Source organism: Calliphora vicina, chromosome 3, assembly GCF_958450345.1.
Source record: "Calliphora vicina chromosome 3, idCalVici1.1, whole genome shotgun sequence".
NCBI lineage: Eukaryota > Metazoa > Arthropoda > Insecta > Diptera > Calliphoridae > Calliphora > Calliphora vicina.
The window spans coordinates 128,567,628-128,590,246 of NC_088782.1; the positions used below are offsets into that span (position 1 = coordinate 128,567,628).

General features: G+C 26.0%; 1 protein-coding gene across 1 annotated transcript in view; it reads left to right on the plus strand.

Annotated features, from left to right (window-relative positions):
- Positions 1–8,076: 8,076 nt before the first annotated feature.
- LOC135953227 (substance-P receptor-like) overlaps positions 8,077–22,619 on the plus strand; it is a 66,748-nt gene continuing 52,205 nt past the window's right edge. Inside the window, exon 1 of the mRNA XM_065503009.1 lies at positions 8,077–8,249. The gene's annotated coding sequence lies outside the window, so the exon portion shown is untranslated. The remainder of the gene's footprint in view (positions 8,250–22,619) is intronic.

Genomic DNA, 22,619 nt, shown 5'->3' on the forward strand with positions numbered 1-22,619 from the left:
AATTCAATTGAAACTTTAGTACATTTTGCATTAATAGCAAACTTGTTAAATTATTGATAATATTTCCCCAGAGATTGCTTAAACTTTAAGGTGCCAAACAATGAAAAAGTTAATATCCCTTGGTAAGTTTATCAAGTTACTCGTATTAAGATAATGTGTGATAAGGGTATATATAAGTTTGCCATTCCGTTTGTAATTTCCATATTTTTATACCCTTCACCTTCGTGAGAAGGGTATATATAAGTTTGTCATTCCGTTTGTAATTTCTACATTTTTCATTTCCGACCCTATAAAGTATATATATTCTGGATCCTTATAGATAGCGGAGTCGATTAAGCCACGTCCGTCTGTCTGTATGTCCGTCTGTCTGTTGAAATCAATTTTCTGAAGACCCCAGACATCTTCGGGATCCAAATCTTCAATGATTCTGTCAGACATGCTTTCGAGTAGTTTGCTATTTAAAATCAGCAAAATCGGTCCATAAATAACGGAGATATGAGCAAAAAACCGGGACAACCTCGATTTTTGATCTATATCTGGATTACTAAGTCATTAATATAGACAATATTGATATCTAATGTTAGATATTTCAAAGTCCATTGCAACGATGTAGATAAGGCTATAGTAAGTTGGGTCAAAATCGGGAAAAATATTTTTTAAACCGAATTTTTTTTGTCATACATTTTTTTTCCAAAAAAAAAAAATTGGAAAAAAAATTTTTTAAAAAAAATTAAAAAACAATTTCAAAGAAAAAATTTTGAAAAACAATAAAAAAAAAATTAAATTTTGTTTACCTAAAAATATTTAAAAAAATTTATTTTAAAGTGTAATTTGGTGAAGGGTATATAAGATTCGGCACAGCCGAATATAGCTCTCTTACTTGTTTATTTGCAATATGTTCTGGATCGTTATAGATAGCGGTGTCGATATAACCATGTCCGTCTTTCCGTGTGTATGTTGAAATCAACTTTCCGAAGCCGCCAAATAACTTACAAACATGATTCATACATCAATATATCCGCTATATTCCCGGTTCGGTTGCTATTTAAATTCGGGAAGATCGGCCCACAAACACCACAACTCTTTCGATTTTTGAACAATTGTTGATCTAAGTATTATAGACAATATAGATATCTAATGATACACATTTCAAATACCTTTCCAATGACGTATATAACGCCATTGTACTTCGGACCTACAATGGGTCAAAATCGAGAAAAAAAATGTTAAGCCGAGTTTTTTTTCTCAATTTTTTTTTCAATATTTTCAATCTTTATCTTAAAGTATACTTTGGTGGAGTATATATAGGATTCGGCACAACCGAATATAGCTTTCTCACTTGTTGATATTTAAAATTTTAGCTATTACCAGCAACCCTTTCCTCATCATAACTATAATATTTTGTTTTAAAATAAAACTCCCGAAACTTTTTTAAATACGAAAACATATTCATTTACAATTTCTTGGCAAAACCCAATCCTCTGTAAAACCACAATTATTACAATACTTTTTGTGCTCTTTTGACCATAAAATTATTTGCACCATTCGTTAGGAGTGAGTGATAGTTGATAGATGTCCAGTTTTCTAAGAATAAAATAAAATGCCATGTATTTTATATGTACGTCCATACAAATATAAAGTTTATTATACACTAGAATAAATGTCTGTCTATAAAACATAGACAGTAGTATTTCTGACTGTTTTTATTTTCGGATTATTTTTTCTTATTTCATTTTCATGTTTTAAATGAAGCTTGAAATATATGCTCGTTAGTGGAACACCAAAAATAAAACAACAAAAAAAAAAGTTGTAAAATATAAGAAATATAAACCAAACTTAATTTATTTTCTTTTAACCACATTTCCTTTTAACTTGGTTATTATTCATTCTTTTTGATTTGACAAAAATTTATGAAGTAGAAACCAAAAAAATTAATGGGAAAGTTTTTATTTTATCTCTTTTATTTGATATTTTGATTACATACGCACTTTAATTTGTCATTGATAGCGACAATTTGGAGTATTTTACTAGAATTATTTGTTAAAAGTTATAATATTGAAACATTTGTACAATATAAATTTATTCATAGTATTGGCCATTCTTAGCTATGACATTTATCGGTAATAACATGTGAAATTTATTTCCCTCGAAGGGAAAATTGATATCGTGATATTCCCATGAACTTTTCATTCACAATAGTTGATTTTGTTCGCAACAGCTGTTTATTGTTTACAAAATTCCATCTAAAAATTTCACAAAATGTGGAATTTTTTCACCTAAAAAAAGTTGATGAACGAAAAATTGGAAAAGGGAACTTATTTCAGGTGAACTATTGATTCACGATAGGGGTGATGGGCGATTTTTGTCTTCCGTGTCAAAATCACATTCACCTTCAGCAATCGGTGTGCTTCAGCGTCACTTTTTACAAATTAAAGATATAAAGCAAAACTTCCCGCACATGACGCTTTGTTGGTGCAAAAGTCGACATTTTGGAAGCAAAAAAAAACTTTGTTGTTTACACTACAATGTTCAATAACTAAGTGAGAATAAATGACAGATGTGTATCCTTCAAAATAACATATAAATTATTAAAAACAAAAACCGCGTTCAAAAGATACCCCATCTATTGCAAATCCCGCATTTTTAAGCCAGTAACTAAATTGTAAACAAAAAGGATTTAATACGGGACTGTAGTTTCCATTCGTTGAAGACATATTCCAGCATTTTCATTTAATGTTTTCTAATGACAACTTTTTATTTTCTTAGTTTCCTTTTTTATCCTCTTAATTGTAAACAGTTTACTGATGTTTAAATTTTAATTTTGTCTACCTTTTGTGTATCCTTTAAAAAATATATAGTTTTGTTTTTGTCTACTTTACTTTCAAAACATATTGAATAAGCTTTCTACACATTGTTGTGTTTTATAAAAAAAAAAGAATTTAACTTTTATGTACTTAAATCCCTTTCAGTTTCCATTAAAATTGTGTGTAGTATTTATACGCACTAACCTACCAACATTATGCTAAAAGTAGTAAATAAAATTGTACTATGTACTTTATATTTGCAGCATTTTCTTGTTGCAGTTCTTTCATTTTTTTATATTCTTCTGGTGTAAAAGAGAAAATGCAACAAGAATTTTTAATTGAAAAAAGTTCAAGGTTAAAATGAAAGAGAAGCAAATGAAGATGAAAAATGAAGCAACAAATATTGTTTAAGGTTCAAAAGAAACAAGAAAATGATTGTCAAGTTGAATGTTAAGAAAAAAAAAAAAAACGTAAGAAATTGATATTTACAAATAGCAGCAACAACATAAAGAACTTAAGTGCAAAAAAATAAAAAACAAACAACACTTGCTTTCAGTTCATGTAAAAAGTTGTTTAAACTTACAGATTCACCTCACAGCAAATAAATATATGCACAAATTTATTGACATTAAAAACTCAATAAATGTCGTTTATTATTTAAAATAAAAAAATAAAATCTATCATCAGCTGGTAGCTCAAATACACTTATACACACTGATTATTGAGTATTGTATGCTTGCATTTATATTTATTTCATTTCCTGGATCTTTGATTGCACGTTTCTCATTTTATAGCGAACCTGTACTTATACAATGATTATTTCTTACTTACTTACTTGCTTACTTAATTAAAACGAATGATGTCTATTGTGAAATCCTTATTTAAATAGAAAATCATAGCAAAGAAATACAATTTTAATTTTAAGGGGAAACGGATATCAAATGGCTTATAACGGAAATGATTGTTTTTCAAAATAGAATAAATTTTAATTAAAACATCTGCATAAAAGAAATTCTTGAAAATTTTAAATGTAGGCAATAAAATAATCTATATTGTTTTGAAATATATCTTAAATTCTATAAACAAATACACTTTAGACTTTATGTTTTTATTTTAAAATATTTTTAAAAGTCAACTAGCATGTTTGCAAATATAGAAGAGATTTTAAAAGCTTTACTGAAATCTCCCACATACTTTTAGGGGCTCTTTAGAATTGAAAGCCATAAATCATTGTTATTTCTGTTTGTTAGCTAGATATTGTGTTGTATTTCGATTATTGTTTTAATCCTTGTGTAAATATTTTCAGATTTTTATTATCATTTCTATATTCCTATAACATACTATCTAACTACTCTCTCTCTCTCTGTCTGTTATGTTGTTGGCCTGTCTGTCTTTGTATTTATATTTGTTGTTTTAATTTTTGATATAATCCTTGACATATTTGTTTTTTTTAACTACCATACTATTGAAATAGTATCGTCATGTATTGTTTTCATCTCTAAACTGGGAAATAAATCTAAGCTGTAATTTTAGCAGGTTAATGCGAATTTGATATACTCTACATCAATGAAAATTTCTTTAGGAAAACACCTTACTGCATTTACGCACCCAATTTATTTTGTTGATTGTGAACGAACCATAAACAATTTTAAAGCGAAGCTCCTGAGGGGTCTGTTGTGAAAACTTAAACTGGAATACTCCTCTTCTACGCCCCCACTTCGCAATGCAGAATCTATTTTTTTTGAACTGTGGGTAGGAAAGACTCGGTTACAAGCGTGTAGGTAGAAATGAAGGGGGATCTTTTGCCACTGGGGTACATATGCAACTCACATTTAGTTTTAGATTATAATAAGTGTTATGAGATGTTGTCGATTTCTCTTAACATTCAGGGGGATAATGCGCCATATTGGTCACCTCCATTTATTTTAAAATTCATTTGCAATAATAAAGAGGATTTAGATATATCTTCCCATTTAAGGGGATCATTTACCAAATACGCCACATTTAGTTCTAGATTTAAATTGAATTCATATAGGGCGATCATTCATCAATAGGTCACATCACTAGTTTTTTTTCAGAAATTAAATTATAATCAAATATTGATCTCATTTTAATAAGTCTTTTCACCTGAGGCAAATTTTAACCCCCGTCCTTCTTAGCCGTTACAAACGTTGCGTCCTCTCTACATACTGCTTTATTTTGAATGTTCCAGTGTAGTGTAATTATTCCTGCCTTGAGGATTTTAATAAATGGATAAAATAAATTGTTTGTTTTGTATATTTTTTTCTTGCTCTCTAAAATAAATGATTTAGTATACAACTGATTGTAATGGTCATGAATGCTAAGCAACCATTTGGTTTAATATTTGTGGTTTTACATATGGAGTTTTATAGTTGTACTGTGGTAAAGAAATGTGGGCATACAAAACGTAAAAAATATAACAAAACTACATTCTTTTAAAATGTTCAGTCAAAATTTTGTAAAGTAAATTGTTAACTATATATGTATCAAACTAAAATGCTTATTTTACTATTTCTTAGCATTTTGTTGCTAAATTGTGTGTATTAAAACATTTTTTAAGATTATTATTTTATTTGGAGCGTATGAGTAATATTAATTATGATTTATTTTAAACAATTGTTTATAACTGCGGGCGCTCTTAAGTATTTTAAGAATTTAAAGTTTCATTAGATAGCCAATATTTATGGATTTTTAATAAATGTTATTTCATATCAAAAACTATACTTAAAATTAATATTATTATATATACCGAAAAACAAATATTTTTTTTAAAACAAAAATTTTATTATCAGAAATAAGTTTTACTCTCTCACTTCAAATCAATTACCTCAATTACTTATATTTCTGCCCTACATCAAATATAAATACCAGCACAACGTTATAATTTTTAGAATGCCTGAAGAAGTGATCATGAGAGGCCATATTCAATTTAAAGGTTAAATATCTTAATGAAAAATATTTCTTAGAAATATGTTGTTTACATCTATAGACGAAGTTTTCATTCTTTCTACAAAATTAGGTTATTTTAACTTGAAAAATATTTAAAAACATTAATTTTTCCAAACAATAAGTATTTGGCATGAATTTGTATTTCCTTTTTAGTTGATAATTATAAAATATTGCTAGAAAGTGCAATGGAATTGTAATTAAGTTGTTTGAATTACACTTGTTTTCAACTTAAATTCCAGCTAAAATGCGAGCTATTTTTGTTTTGGTAAAATAATTGTTACTCATTTCTTCGAACTAAAGTTTTAATTATAATAAGATTGTTGACATTGATCCTTAAATGATATACAAATTAAATGCTGGTTTAATTCTAGCAATTTGAAAGATATCTGCAGATTTTACAAAAACATATAGGCAGTTTTGTAAAACTACTAAGAAATTAATATTAATCATACGTCATGTAGGGCAAAAATAACAAAAATCTTCATAAATACTTTACGTTTGTTTGCTCTCCTGTCAAAGACCTCACTGAGTTGTCAGAAACCTAAGTGGTGAAAATAAAAAAGTCTTGAATAAGTTAATACATTAATATCACCAAAATAAGTTATTTTACACTCAGTGTCTGTAAAAGTTTGTCTTTAACTGTAGATATCGAACGTTTTAATTGTGTAAAATATTTTCTAATATTTTATACTCCATTAGGAGAAATTTAAAAATATCTATAATCCTTAAGCAAAAATAGAATTTGGAAGGATTTTAAATATGGGATTTTACAGCAAATACATTTTTTCTTACAAAAAATACATGAAATAAGAAAACATTTGAGAACAAAATCGTTGAAAAAAATACTAAAAATGGATTAAAATTCATTCAGCTTAATTGGGGAAATGCAGGAAATTGGAATTTATATGAGTTTAATCAATAAATTAAAGAGCAGAGTGAAACACTAGATTCTTTAGAGAGTGGTAAACCTCCACACTGCACCTTCACGCTTAACTCAAATTTCGAATTTCAAATTTTCGAACATGCTTAGAAAAAGTGGGTGAAAAAATTCCCCATGTTGTGAAATTTTTAGATGGAATTTTGTAAACAATAAACAGCTGTTACGAACAAAATCAACTATTGTGAATGAAAAGTTCATGGGAATATCACGATAGCAGTTTTCCCATCTAGGGCAATAGATATTTCATGGGAACAAAATTTCACATGTAAACAAGCCTTCATTATTCATTGTTACAAATACATTGACCAACCATAGCTACCTTTTTAAATAACCAAACAACTTCAAACTGTTATTTATCTTTAGCTGGGCAATTAGTGCCATTTTCGTTTATTGAACAGATTACCGAGATAAAATTCCAATTTGTTAGATTTTCATATATTTTTTTTTGTGTTTGAGTTTCTTCTAAATTGCTGCCAGCATTAATGTTCAAAATCATAGTGGTTTTGCGGTTAACAAACAGCTAAATAAACCTTCATGTAACTCGCATACTTTATTACGAAAATAATTTATTTGAGTGGCATTTGTTAATGATAGATGTTGGCTGTTGTTTTAACCATATGACCGTGACACCTTGAAAGAATTATTTGTTATAGACAAAAATTAATTAAATTTCGTTAAAAATCACAAGGTTTTTGAAGATAATTGATGAAAATGAGGGTAAATGTTGAAATTAAAAGAGCTATAGAGCAGTAAGATTGATTTCTAATTGTAATAATATTAATCATACGCCACCCATGTATTTATTTTATAATGAAGAGTAAAACACCAGAGCGTATGAATATTTTCATACAATAAATAACAAGTATACGCCATGTTGGGTTTTTGCATATGAAAGGGATTAATTTTTAGTTTTATTTTTAATTTTTTTAAGAAAATATAAACAAATTGTTATCAAATTTGTGTAAATAAAACTTAAATGTTGCATGAATTTTCATATGCATACATTTTTAAGAAAATTAATATTAATTTTTAGTTTTTTTTTCTTGCAAAAACTTAATAACAAGAACTTGTAAACTTTGTATAAGTACATACAAGTACATGCATTATACTCATACATACATATTCATATATTGTTATTTATTTCATTTTAATATTTCAGTTTTTGTTGTGACAATTTTTTTTTTCTTGCATAAACTTTACATTTTATGTAATAAAAGTTAAAACAAAGAAAAAACTTCAACAATGGGTAACAAACTGGGAAATTGACATTAGGCGATTTAAAAACATGCTACGCAAAATATTCTCGAAATTTAATAAAATTTTTCAAACTTTTCTATTTCTATTATATTTCTTGCAGGTTTTGCTTTATGGAAAAATCTCTTTTGACTATTTTCTTATACTCTGGTGTAACCAAGTTTCCGAAAATGTTATTAAACCTCAAGATTTGATGCAGTGTGCGCCACAAGTGAGAAAAACCTCATAAAACAAAGGAACTTTCAACAGCAAAAGTTAAACTTACACGCATTGTTAAGCTGGTAAGTAAATTTAAAATGAAAAATTCATAAACAACCGACTTTATGTTAAACTTGACACTTTGCTGCATTAAAAGCAGAGGAACAAACAAAACTATACAAGCATAAAATCCTCCTGCCTCAAACACTGCTTTCAGCAGGTTTTTCTTTTTTTAAAAAAAAACCTTCACTATACATATATGCAGTTTTCATATTTTGTTAAGTGTCATTGTTCTATAAAACAAAAAGTTTACAATGAAAGTGAAAAAAGTTGACTAGTAGAAAAAGTGAAGTGAATTATCTATTTTGAGGATAATTTTTTTTTTATTATAAAGAGAACATAATTAAAATATATTCTTTTTAATGTCAGTAACCGGGCGGTAGAATTTAATTAAAACGCAACAGGTATTAAACTGGTGAAAAAATAGCAGAAAATATGTTTAATGAAATTATGATAATAAGATTTTTTTAAATTTAGAAAAATAATTGAATAACTGAATGTTGAAGAAAAAACTAAACGAAAGTTAATTCTTTAAACTCTTAAGGCCTTATTCATAATCAATTTTTAAATTTATCACAGGTTTTTAAAACAATTTTATATGGAAATTTAGTTTTATAAAAATTTTATAAAGTTAAAAAATTATTATGAATAAGGGGGTTGGGATTTCTATTAAAAATCAATTTTTTCCTATGAAAAATTAAAATCTCTGATTTCAAATTTATGTTCAAATTTTCGAATATGCTATAAAATTTAAAAAAATAACCCAGTTCGGTAATCATTTATGTTTTGTAGCAAAAATCTATTTTTTGTTATAAAAATCTATATTTTTAGTTTCGAAGTTATGTTCGAATTTTCGAACATGCTTACAAAAAGTTATAAAAATAGTCTGCGTTTGTACCTTATTTTTTTGTTACTCTAACTTAATTTTTTCATATGAAAAAGTAAAATTTCGAATTTCAAATTTATGTTCGAATAATTTCGAACATAACGTAAAAAATGTAATAAGATCCTTCTCTGATAAATAAATTTTTCTATTAAAACTCTATTTTTAGTATGAAAAAGTAAAAATACTAATTTCGAATTTATGTTTGTTTATGTTCGAAAAATGTCGAACTTATTAAAATTTAAAAAAAACTAAAAAATTATCTTATTAATAAAATCATCTTTAATAACATATGTTTTGTAGCAAACATTTTTTCGAGCATGAAAAATTCAAATCTCGAACATCGAATTTTCGAACATGACTAGAAATAGTTTTAAAACTTTCAGTATTTGCGTCAAAATGGTTTTGTATCAAAACTCACTTTTTTCTGAAAAATTAAAATTTCAAATTTATATTAAAAAATTTTCGAAAACTAACAAAATAAAAAAATTAATATATGATTACTTATGTTTTGTACACAAAAAAAATCAATTTTTTGCCATAAAAAGTGAAATCTTTGATTTCGAATTTATGTTCGAATTTCAAAATTTTTCCAAAAAAAAATTTAAAAATTCATAAAAATTCTTTTAATTAAAAATTTAAATTTAAATTTAAAAATATTAAAAATCGAATCTTAAAAATATTGAAAATAAGTTCAAATATTTCGAACATGAAAAAATTATCGAACATAACTTTAACACTTTTGAGAACATGTTGGTTTTAAAATAATAAATAAATAGTTAGGCAATTGTTTTGTTTTCGAAATTATGTTCGAAACTTTTCCAAGATTCTGTAAGTTTCTTTTTTTAAGGATTTTCGAACATAACTAAAAAGTTAATGGTGTTATTGTTCTATGTCGGTGTCTACTCGTAGTAGAGTAATAACAATTAAAATTAATTGCTACTTTTCAATTATTAATTTTATTTGATTAAATATTGATTGTTGCAAAATACAAATAGATTTTTTAACACTTCATTAAATTTGTCTATTACAATCTATCCATCAGTCAGTCATTCATTCATTCTGTTCATTCTCTCTCTCTCACATTTATCTATTCATTTATTTATTTAGTAAAGTGTTTTTGCTCTTTACATTGAATCAATCATAAATATAATTGAAATACAGAAACGTACAAACGAGTAAAATAATAAAAAAAAGATGTTTTAACATTTCATCTCAAAACAAAAAAAAAAAAAAAAAAATGAAATATATAAAAGACCTTAAATATTTTTATGTCTAGTGAACATATTTTTTATGGCTATGGTTCTGGTTATTGTTGTTGTTGTATTTATAGCCGTTTGCTACAGCTTTAGAGTTTATTTGACCATAAAACAAAAGAGAAGATGTGATGTGGCAAGTGCCAACAACGAATGAGATGACAATTTTTGGACAACTGACAATGAAGTATGAGCAGTTTTGAAAGGGGTTTATGACCATTAAAGCACATAAACGTAAAATGAAAACAAAAAGAAAAATAAAAAAAGGAAACAAATATTTTAAGATGAAATAAAGTAGATCCTTTTTATGTCTGAGCAAGTACGAGTATATCGGTCTGTGTCTATAATCAAATAACTTAAGTAGTGTGTATGTTCTCAATGACTGAGTGAATGAATGAATGAATGGCTGAATAAAGCTGGCGATGATGACATCTGTAAGAAGTGCTGTTGTAGTCCATAAACAGCAGTTGTAAAATATATTTTTACGTATGTTCTTAAATACGTGTTGTGACTAATATATGTATATAAAATTTGGGCCATGTGTTTGGTTAGTTTGCAAAAAAAAAAAAAAAATTACCAAAAATTCATATGTAGTCTCGTTGTTGCTTGCTAACGTCAATGTTAATGGGAACAAATAAGTGTCGATTTTATAATTTTAGAGTTGTGTTTTAAATTTACATAAAAAAATTCAATGAATTTGCTTTATGGTTTAAATAATCAAATGTTTGAAAAATAACTTTATAATAGACAAATTTTCTGATTTAAAAATTATGTTCGAAAATTTTAGAATTCGATAAAAAAAAATTAATAAAAATTTGAAAAAAAATTTATCAAATATCATAACAAATTCTTCGATTTTGGAATAATGTTCGAAAATTTTCGAACTTAATAAATATTTAAAAAATTCAAAAAATATGCAAATATAATTCTTTTTATACTCTTAATTTCGAAACTCAATAACAATTAAAATTTAATTTTATACAAATAACAATTATTTGTTTTAAATTTATTGAAAATTATATTATAATGAAATGAAATGAAAAATTTTGAGAGTGAAATTTCAGATTTCGAATTTAAGTTCAAATGTTTTTGAATCTAATAAAATTTTGTTCAATTTTAAAAATTATTTAAAATTTTTCGATTTCGAAATTATGTTCGAAAATTTTCAAACTTCATAAATACCTAAAATTTTTTTAAAAAATATACAATAATGAAATTAAATTCTTGTTTTGTTATGGTTTTTAATACAATATTTAAATTTCGAAACTCAAATTTATACAAATTTATAAATTTTTTTATACAAATTCGAAAAATTATGTAAAATTTATTGACAGTGAAATTTCAGATTTCGAATTGAAGTTCATATGTTTTCGAATATAATAAAATTTTGTTAAATTTTAAAAATTATTTAAAATTTTTCGATTTCGAAATTATGTTCAAAAATTTTCGAATTTCATAAATACCTAAATTTTTTTTTAGAAAATATACAATAATGAAATTAAATTCTTGTTTTGTTAAGTTTTTTAATACAATATTTAAATTTCGAAACTCAAATTTATACAAATTTATAAATTTTTTTATACAAATTCGAAAAATTATGTAAAATTTATTGAAAGTTAAATTTCAGATTTCGAATTTAAGTTCAAATGTTTTTGAATCTAATAAAATTTTGTTCAATTTTAAAAATTATTAAATTATTTAAAATTTTTCAATTTCGAAATTATGTTCGAAAATTTTCGAATTTCATAAATACCTATTTTTTTTAAAAAAATATACAATTATGAAATTAAATTCTTGTTTTGTTAAGTTTTTTAATACAATATTTAAATTTCGAAACTCAAATTTATACATTTTTTTATACAAATCGAAAAATTATGTCAAATTTATTGACGGTGAAATTTCAGATTTCGAATTTAAGTTCAAATGTTTTTGAATCTAATAAAATTTTGTTCAATTTTAAAAATTATTTAAAATTTTTCGATTTCGAAATTATTTTCGTAAATTTTCGAACTTCATAAACCTAATTTTTTTTTAAAAAATATACAATAATGAAATTAAATTCTTGCTTTGTTAAGTTTGTTATTTTAATTTCGAAACTCGATAAGAACTTAAATTTTTTATACAAATTCGAAAAATCTGACAGTGAATTTATATTTAAAAATTATATAGAAAACTGTTAATTAAATTTTTCAATTTCGGGTTATATTTGAAAATGTTCAAACATTAAAAATACATTTTTTAATATTTTTAATTTTGAAATTCGATAACAACTAACATTTTATTTAATCCCTGTCTGTTAAATTTCAATTATCCCACTCTATTTTTCTGTATTCAAAACAAAATTTGTTTATCTTTACATTAGGTTGATATTAGACCTAGTGTAGCTTAAAAAATGAATGCCATTGCTCTGTCTAGTTTTATAGATTTGTTGTTGTTTTTTTAAAAAATTCCTAAGAAAAATTCATAAATATAAACATGTACTTCAAATATTTTATCATTCAAACAAACACTTCACATAAAACTGATAAAATATATTTTGTTTATAACTTTTACGATTTATCACTTGTTTATCGTTTTATCTAAAGGATTTAAAAGATGTTTGTTTGTTTGTCTAACATCATCAAAATCCTTAAAAGACGTCAAGTAAATTAATGTTTGTTTACCCAACATCATCATCAAACTGCCGCCCAAATGGCCAACAACTAACAAATAAAATAGAAATATGAAGATGAAAAATATTAAATTACATTTCTAGACTGTCATAAGTGGCAGATAAACCAGAGAGGTTTCTGTTAAATATTTATTTAGAATACATATTTACACAATAAATATTTTATTAAGCTTATGGTAGATTTAACTAAATACTATTTGAGACACAGAAAATCGTGTAAATAGGTAGTGTGGAGAATATTGACAGGTTATTAAACTGAATTGCTGGTTTAAATGCTAGTATCATAAATATGTCTTAAAAGATTTGGACATCATTTACCTAATCAAGTATAAGCTTCTTAAATATAATAATTTATTTTATTGTGTTTACATATTAAAATCAAATAAGATTTATAAAGCATTTTACAAAATTCTTTCTCAAAAGTAACTCTTAAATTCTCAACTTTATTGTGTCATAATTTAGAATTTAAACTAAACAAATCTTTTTAAAGCCATAAAATTCTAGCATGTCATATACATTAAGTTTGAAGTTAAATATATTTATGTATATTTGTATTTCCTTGTCCTTAGCAATACATTATTCAAATTGTGTGAGAGAGGAAAATATGCTCAGGAACTGGTGAAAATGTAGACATATGAAACCATTTTGTCTCTTCTTTTTTTGTTAAACATTAATAAAACTTTATTATGAAATACGGAAGAAATATGGAAAATTTTCAAAAGCATAAAGTGGAAAATTATATAAATGTTGTGGCTCGTACTCAATACTAGTGTTAATAGGAATAGGAGTGAGTTTACTGGTACATATTTATAAATTTAATATTATTTGCGGGTATTTATTTGGAAAAAGAATTAGCATATTATTAATATTTGCTTTCTATACAAATAGTTATTGAATTTGATGAAGGTTAGAAAATAAATTGTGCGATAAAAAAGGGTGGGAAATTAGATAACAGAAAGGAAGGCTTGGTATTTCATAAATTTATTTTGCATAATTTAAAAAAAATATAAATAATGTTTATGAAAATCATATAGTATTTAAATCTAAAGGCGACTAGTTATCATTTTTAAAATGCTAGCATCACCCTTGGAAAATGCATGATAACATAAATGAGGCCATCAGCGCAAAAGTGGTGTAAGTTGAATATACCACTAAGTAAATAGTTTGGGGTTACATCACTTTTGCGCTGATAGCCTCAAATATGGAATGCATCGTCAAATAATGTAACTTCATTTAGAACAAATATTTTTGGTTTTGCGTAAAAAAGCGTTCATAAGTTTTCAAAATTATTTTGTAAATCTTAAACAAATATTTTGATGTTAACATATATGTGGAACATTCCATTGCTGAATTTAACTTGATTCCCCTTGAAAATGGTGTTTTTATAAAATTGGTCCAAATTAATATCAATCATACGCACCCATAAACAATTTTATGAATTTTAAATTATCTTTAAAACTGTTAGAGATTTTTAAATTTTAAATGAAGTTTTTTAAGTGATTTAAAATAAACTAGGCATTTAACTGCTAATTGAGATAGAAGTGCAATAAAAAAGGACTAAATAACTGATTACTTGAATAGTTAAATAGCTTGTTATTTTAAAATGTTCTAGGCGGAAGCTAATTGACCTATAAATGACAGTTTCAACCTAATTAGATACCAGTTTTAAATTAAGTTCTTTTAAGTGATTTTCAATTTTAAAATAAACTAAGAATTTGGCAGCTTATAGCGCTTAAAGTACAATAAAAAGGCTATATAACTTGTTAATTTAACTTGTACAGTTCATTGTCCGGTTTCTTAAAAATAACTACATTCTAGTAATTTTAGTTTTAGGTTCAGAAGAAACCTGTTAAGATTAATTAATTTTGAAAAAATATTTTAGAAAATTTCATTCATAAGTTTTTAAAATGGTTCAGTAAATATTAAACAAATCTTTTAATGTAGTACCTTAATATGTTCTTAACATATATGTAGAACATTTCAGCGCTCTATTTAACTTGGATCCCGGTGAAAATGGAGTTTTTATAAATTTAGTCCTAACACAGTACAACATTTTTCAGTTCATTGCTTTGGGACTCAATTCTGACAATTGCACGTGAAAGTAGCCCCAAAAATAAGAACTTCTGCATCATTGGTTTTGTCAAGTTGGCTGCCGTAATAATTTAATGGCCATACGAATTTTTTTCCCTCAAGGTGGATTTTTATCACTTTTTCTATATATTAGCACGGTTATATCTCGTATACCGTACGGAATATCTCTTTTGTGGCTGAAGCAAAGTTGTAGATATTGAATAGTAGAAAAAAAGTACATACCTACCCGAAAAAGTTGCATCCAGTGCCTTAAAAATCGCAAAAATGCCCATTTTTTTTTAAATTTTTTACCAATTTTTCACCTTTTTTGCTCCATAACTGGATTACAAATCCAATTATGGACCGATCACCATGAAATTAGGTCGTGTGATTTGTGTCTATATGAAAGTTATTTATCATGAATTTTGTATGTATACCATAATTTTTAACAGATTTATTCACTTTAAAGTGATTTTCGGAAGCGGGTCTTATATGGGAGCTATGAATAATTATGGACCGATCACAATAAAATTTTTTGACAAGAATTTTGTATATATAAAACTTATTTGGAGCGAAATTTGTGTAGATACATATATAAATTAAACATTTATGACCGATAAAGCCCAATTTCGGGAGGACATTTGTATGGGGGCTAGGTGAAATAATGAACCGATTTCAGTCAATTTCAACAGGCTTCATCCTTGCGCCGAACAAATTATACGTGCCAAATTTTTATATGATCGGTCAATATTTAGTCATAGCTCCCATATAAGACCCGCTTCCGAAAATCACTTTAAAGTGAATAAATCTGTTAAAAATTATGGTATACATACAAAATTCATTATAAATAACTTTCATATAGACACAAATCACACGACCTAATTTCATGGTGATCGGTCCATAATTGGATTTGTAATCCAGTTATTGAGCAAAAAAGGTGAAAAATTGGTAAAAATTTAAAAAAAATGGGCATTTTTGCGATTTTTAAGGTACTGGATGCACCTTTTTCGGGTAGCTTTTTTTCTACTATTCAATATCTACAACTTTGCTTCAGCCACAAAAGAGATATTCCGTACGGTATACGAGATATAACCGTGCTAAAATGTAGAAAAAGTGATAAAAATCCACCATGAGGAAAAAAAATTCGTATGCCCATTAAATTATTACGGCAGCCAACTTGACAAAACTAATAATGCAGAACTTCTTATTTTTTGGGCTACTTTCACGTGCAATTGTCAGAACTGAGTCCCAAAATCATGTGTGGTACTGTGTAATTAATATCAATCATACGCACCCTTGAACAATTTTATAAATTTCAAATTATCTTTGAAACTGTTGGCGATTTTAAAATATTTAATAAAGTTCAAGAATGATTAAAGTCATTAAGTGATTTTCAATTTAAAATAAAATTGCAATTAAATACTATCATAGCTGGAAGTGCTACAAAAACGACTAAATATTTTTTTATTGAATTTTTTTTAAAAAATCAGAATCATTATTTTAATGGTTTGAGTGCATGTTTGTTCTTATTGTGAAAACCTTGCCTGGATTTCCTCGTAATGCAATTTTTTGTTTGCATTTAATATAAAATATTTTCCAAATTACTTAAAATATTCAAAGTCTTTATGTTTAATTTGTTTAATCAAATTTACATAATTAAAATAAAAATTTAAAATAAACAAAGGATTTTTTTGGTTTTATTAAATTTCATAAAGTTTTTATGCAAACAATTTGTACATTTATTTTTATTATTTTTTTTTGCGATGACACTCACTCGTTTAAATATTAAAGTGTCATAAAATTGTTTTATAGTTGTTGTTGTTCTTGTTATCCAGGCGGGTTAAATAACATCAAAACATGTTTTTATTAAAATCCCAAAAATATATTTAAATTTTTATCCTACACACGATATATTATTTTTTGTTAGACTGTGGTAAACAATACGTGCTGGGCGTTTTTATTTGAAAATAATATAACAAAATATTTACCAAAAATATTTACAGTTAGTGTATGTTTATTATGTTTATTTAACAAACATTTTATTGGTTTTTCCTTAAAATATGCATTAATTTTTTGTTCGATTTATTTTAAAATTTTTACTGTTTATTAAAGCATAAATATCGTATTGCAAATTGATTTTTTTTATCATTTAATTTGTTTTTTCTCTCAATTAAATTTAGTTTTATTTTTTTTTGTTAGATTTGATTGCAGTTTCTTGAACTGTTGTTTTATGGATTTCTTGGGTTTATTTAGTAAATGGCTATAGTGTTTGTGTTTTTTTTTCTGGTTGCAACTGACTGGAGGTTATTTGCTGAATAAACATAAAGCTGGGAAATGCTTTTAAATCAATATAACACGAATATTAAATAAACTTCAATATGCTGTACTAAATTATGACAATAATTATGATATATCAGAGTTCTAAGCCATGATATATTGAAGAAAATCAAATTTTTTTTTTTTGAAATTTTCATTCTGTGTTCTGCATCCAAAAATTGTAATTCGATTTTTGGCTAGAAAGTTGGCTTTAATTCTCTAAACATATTTTTCAGTAATTATGACCTATTTCAGCTCTTTCGTAGCATTTGAAATAGTCTAAGGTTCATTTACTGCTTCCGGGTAAGCGATCAAATAAACTAATCTTTAAATATGCTTACCAAACTCTTTCTTTACTTTTTATAAAATCTCATTGCACTTGTTATATTAAACTGAGTATGCATTTTTATTTTTGGTAGCAATCCAAACAAATGACTAGATTTATACACTTTAATGGCAAAGAAATTAATTGAATATGAAAGATTTCTGAAGAATCATTTCCAATCAATAAAAAACTGAGATAAATGGATGATCAACAACAAATTTTCAATTACAGACGGCACGTATTAAAAGTACAATTGCTTAAATTAAATAGAAAATTATTATTTTCTTGGAAAAATATTGCTATTTTTTTGTTATAAATGCAATATTTTGTTTGAATCTTGACGAGTGCGGGTTATAATATTATATCCTTAGGTCTCAAACTTAAGTATTGAATATTTTATTCAATTTAAAGATGGTCTTTCCGTTGGGGCCAAATAGTAGACTTCGCAGACGGACTTTCGGATGGAAATAGCTGAGTCAACTGAGTTCAGAAAGAAATATTTAATACGCCATCATCCTCATAGTGCAACTTGTTTCCGAGTACACTTTAAGGAAAATATTAAAAATAATTTATGGTGAAAAAAATTTTTGGTGAAAAAAATTTTATCGAAAAAAAAAATTGATTAAAAAAAATGTTGAAAGGTATATAATTTTCAGACCCTATAAAATATATATTCTGGATCCTTATAGATAGCGGAGTCGATTAAGCCATGTCCGTCTGTCTATTGAAATACACTTTCCGAAGCCCCCAAATAACTTACATACACGATTGATACGATTTATACATCAATATCTCCGGAATTCATCCGGCTCGGTTGCTATTTAAAATCGGTCCACAAATGGCTGAGATATAAGGAAAACACCAGGACAATTTCGATTTTTGATCTATATCTGGATTACTAAGTCATTAATATAGACAATGATAGATATTTCAAAGACCTTTGCAACAACGTATATAAGACCGTAGTAAGTTGGATGGGTCAAAATCGGAAAAAAATATTTTTTAACCCGAATTTTTTTTACCAAAAGTTTTTTTTGCTAAATATTAAAAAAAGTTGAGAAAACTGAAAAAAAAATTTTAAATTAAAAAAAATAAAAATTTTTTTTTCCAAAAATTTAAAAAAAACGACTGGAAAAAAATAAATTTTGTTTACCTAAAATATATAAATATATATAAGATTCGGCACAGCCGAATATAGCTCTCTTGTTATAAAAAATAATGTGTGTAAAGTTATAAAGCGATTTTTGCTTTAAATTCTAACTAAGCAATATAAATTTCTGTTTTTAAGTACAATTCTTTTTGAATTCAATTAAGATTGTGACTGTCTCTTACTCCACTGGGGTTTTCTAAACCATTTATTTGCAGTAGATATTTTTTTTTGAACATTTTCTAAGTTGAAAGTGGTTTCAATTATTCATAAAAAATATTTTATACTGAAACAAGTGCAACAGTTTTTTTTGTTGAATCAATTAGAAACAATAGGAAGGTCACCAATTTGTTTAAAATAAAAAAGTTGCCAGAATCGAATCGTTTTATAAAATTAATGATTTTCAAGAACGATTTACTCATACTAGGATCGCCTGGTGGCCGAAATTCGACCACTTTTAAAACGCTTTTTGCCACTTTTATTGAAACATTTTTTTAAATATTTTTTTTATATTGTGCACATCTAGAGAAAAAACCCTTTTAAACCATATATGCTTCATCATCTGTTTCTCTGTAAATTTTGATCAAAGCAACAAAATGCAGTTTTGTTATCACATGAAAGGTTCCACCCTATTATTTGTATAATTTATGCAAAATTCCTTTTTGGTGCATATTTAAGCTTTTAGTATTTATTTGGCTTGGCAATGCAAAACCTTGATGGTTTTTTTGTTGATGGCAAAAAAGTAACAACTGCTTTACTCAAGTTGCTATAGGTGATTGAGTATAAACTGACTGCGCTACGTTTATTTGTCATAAACTATTTTTTCAATATATACCAGTTTGTTTTCATATCGGTTTTTGTTAAAAATGGGGTTTTAAGCATACCTAGGAGGGTCATGAAGAAAGTCCCTTTACTGCTATTAATTTGTGTTTTTTTTTAAATTCCTTAAATGTTCTCCAATAGCATTGGTAGTAAAAATTACAACTTTTTCTTTATTTCTTAATAATGCTTACTAGTTTTAAATAATCAGGTCTATTCCTGTTCTTACTCTTTTTTGATTCTTATGTTTACAAATGTATGGCTTAAAAGTTTCCATACAATATGATTGAAAGTCCCTTTTATATATCTAAATAAATATTTTGGAGATTATATTGTTTTGTCATTTTCCCGAATAGAGCATAATCTCCAGCAACTCATCTCCTGTTGCATTATTCTGTAGAAGTACATATACCTATAGACTACATACTTAAAACATACTTGCACACGTAAAGAACATATTATGAAAGTATGTTGCATGCAGTTAATGCCCACTATACACTGTTTATGTCAAAATAAATGTTAGATTTTACACTTTTGGTTTAAAGTGCCTGCACTAGTGCTACTAAAAGTTGTAGTAGAGTGGGTGCTAGTTGTAGTACTTGCACTGTAACTTGTATGTTTTGAAGTGTATGTTACATTTTTAATTTTCCACAATTACGGTGACAACCATAAACAAGTAATTTTACCTTAAAACCTTTTCACATACATACTTATATATAAGTGTAAATGAGTGTATATAACATTTACTTAAAAACGAGGTTAATCTATAAAGTAGCCAGCAGTTTGAACAAGTTGCTAGTGTATTTATTTAAAACAAATCTTTTGATCATATTCCTTACTTTGTTCTTAACATATGTGTAGAACATTTCATAGCTGGATTTAACTTGGTTCTCGGTGAAAATTGCGTTTTTATAAAATTAGTCCAAATTAATATTAATCATACGCACCCATGAACAATTTTACAAATTTTCAATTTTCTTTAAGACTGGTGGGGAATTTAAAATTTTTAATAAATTTTATAGAAGGAAAATCTCCAACATTTTTTTTTAAAATTGGAAATTTTTAAAATGATTCATGTGTGCGTATGATTGATATTAATTTGGAATAATTTTATGAAAACAAAATTTTCATCGGGAACCAATTTAAATAGAGCAATGGAATATTCTACATAAATGTTAAGCACAAATTAAGGAATAACACCAAATGATTTGTTTAAAAGTTTCAAAACAATTTTAAAAACTTATGAACTTTTCCGTATTCCCTCGTTTTTTTTATAGAAATTTGCGTTTTGTTTAACATGCATTTCATATGTTGAGTTTAGTTTATCTGCATGTTTTAATAATGATTTTGTTGTTGTCGGTAGATATAGAGGTGTTGGTGTATGGTGACAATGTATGTACTACCAGTACATGTCGTTGCTAATCGCTATGTTTTTTTTCTATAGACCCAACCGCATGAGGTTTAAATATTTGCTTATGTCCCTGACAAAATGGTTACAAGTTTGCGGAGAGTTTTATCAACAAACGGTTGTTGTCACGTCATTTGAAACAAGAAAAATGATAAATATTCAGCTCCATGCATGAATTTAGGTATAAATTCTGGATCATTACAATTTTAAATCATAAATTATTTGTTTAAAATTTTCCTGGAAAATTCGTGTTGTTTGTTTTCAATTTTTATTTATGTTAAAAAAGAAACACTTTAAGTAGACTCTTTGTTAATGTTCGCTGAATTTGTTGTTTTTGTTGTGTATGTCTTTTGTGGAATGAGGCTGATTGTTGAGTTTACAATTGAGTTTAAACAATTCATATTAATTGCTGATAGATGAAAATAATGGTTGTTTGTAAACAGCACAATTATCGAATGTTTGCATTTGAATAGACATCAATTTATCGTTAACAGACATGTTCAGACATAAATGAGATATAATTTAATTTCTGTGGCCAGTAAACAGTTTGAGTTGTGAATAAAAAAAATATGTTTAAGTTTGAATGAAATTTAAAATTTGAGGATTTTGTTCACTAAAATGATCACCTTCGAGGAAAGAAGTCAACAAGCTGTGTTTGAACGTTTAGAATTATTTGTATAAATATATATGGTAACTATAGAGGTGAGGTTTTAGGCTTTCAGAAATCTGAACTTACCATCCATGTTCTAAAGCAGTGGTAGGCACTCAAAAACACCAGGGGCAGAACATGTCCGGTTATTTACCTTTTAATACCTATTTTCAATATTATAAAGTGTATGTTACATTTTTAATTTTCCCAAATTTCGATGACAAACATAAGCAATTAATTCACCTTTAAAATTAATTGATCTTAATCTTGAAAATGAAAACACCCACTTATATCAATTTAATTTAGGTTCAGAAGAAAATTGTTAAAATTAAATAATTTTAAATATATATTTTAGGTTTTATTAAAAATTTTCCAAAAAATCATTCATAAGTTTTTAAAATTATTTTATAACTGTTAATAAAATGGTTTGATGACATTCATTAATTTGTTCGCAACATATATGTATAATATTTTATTGCTCTATTTAACTTGGTTCCTAGTGAAAATTGCGTTTTTACAAAATTAGTCCAAATTAATATCAATCATACGCACCCATGAACAATTTTACAAATTTCCAATTTTCTTTAAAACTGAGGGAGATTTTAAAATTTTTTTAACTGATTTTCAATTGAAAATAAAATTGGAATCTAACTAATAATAGAGCTGGGAGTGTAAAAACAAAGGACTAAATTTTTTTTTAAACATCACAATTACTATGTTAAGTAATAGTTTATTGAATGTATTCATTGTGGTTGAATTTCACTAGAAAAACTATTCATTTTTACTTTTGCCAAAAAAAAAATAATAATTCATTTTTTTTGTTTTAATACATTTTTTCAATATTGTTAA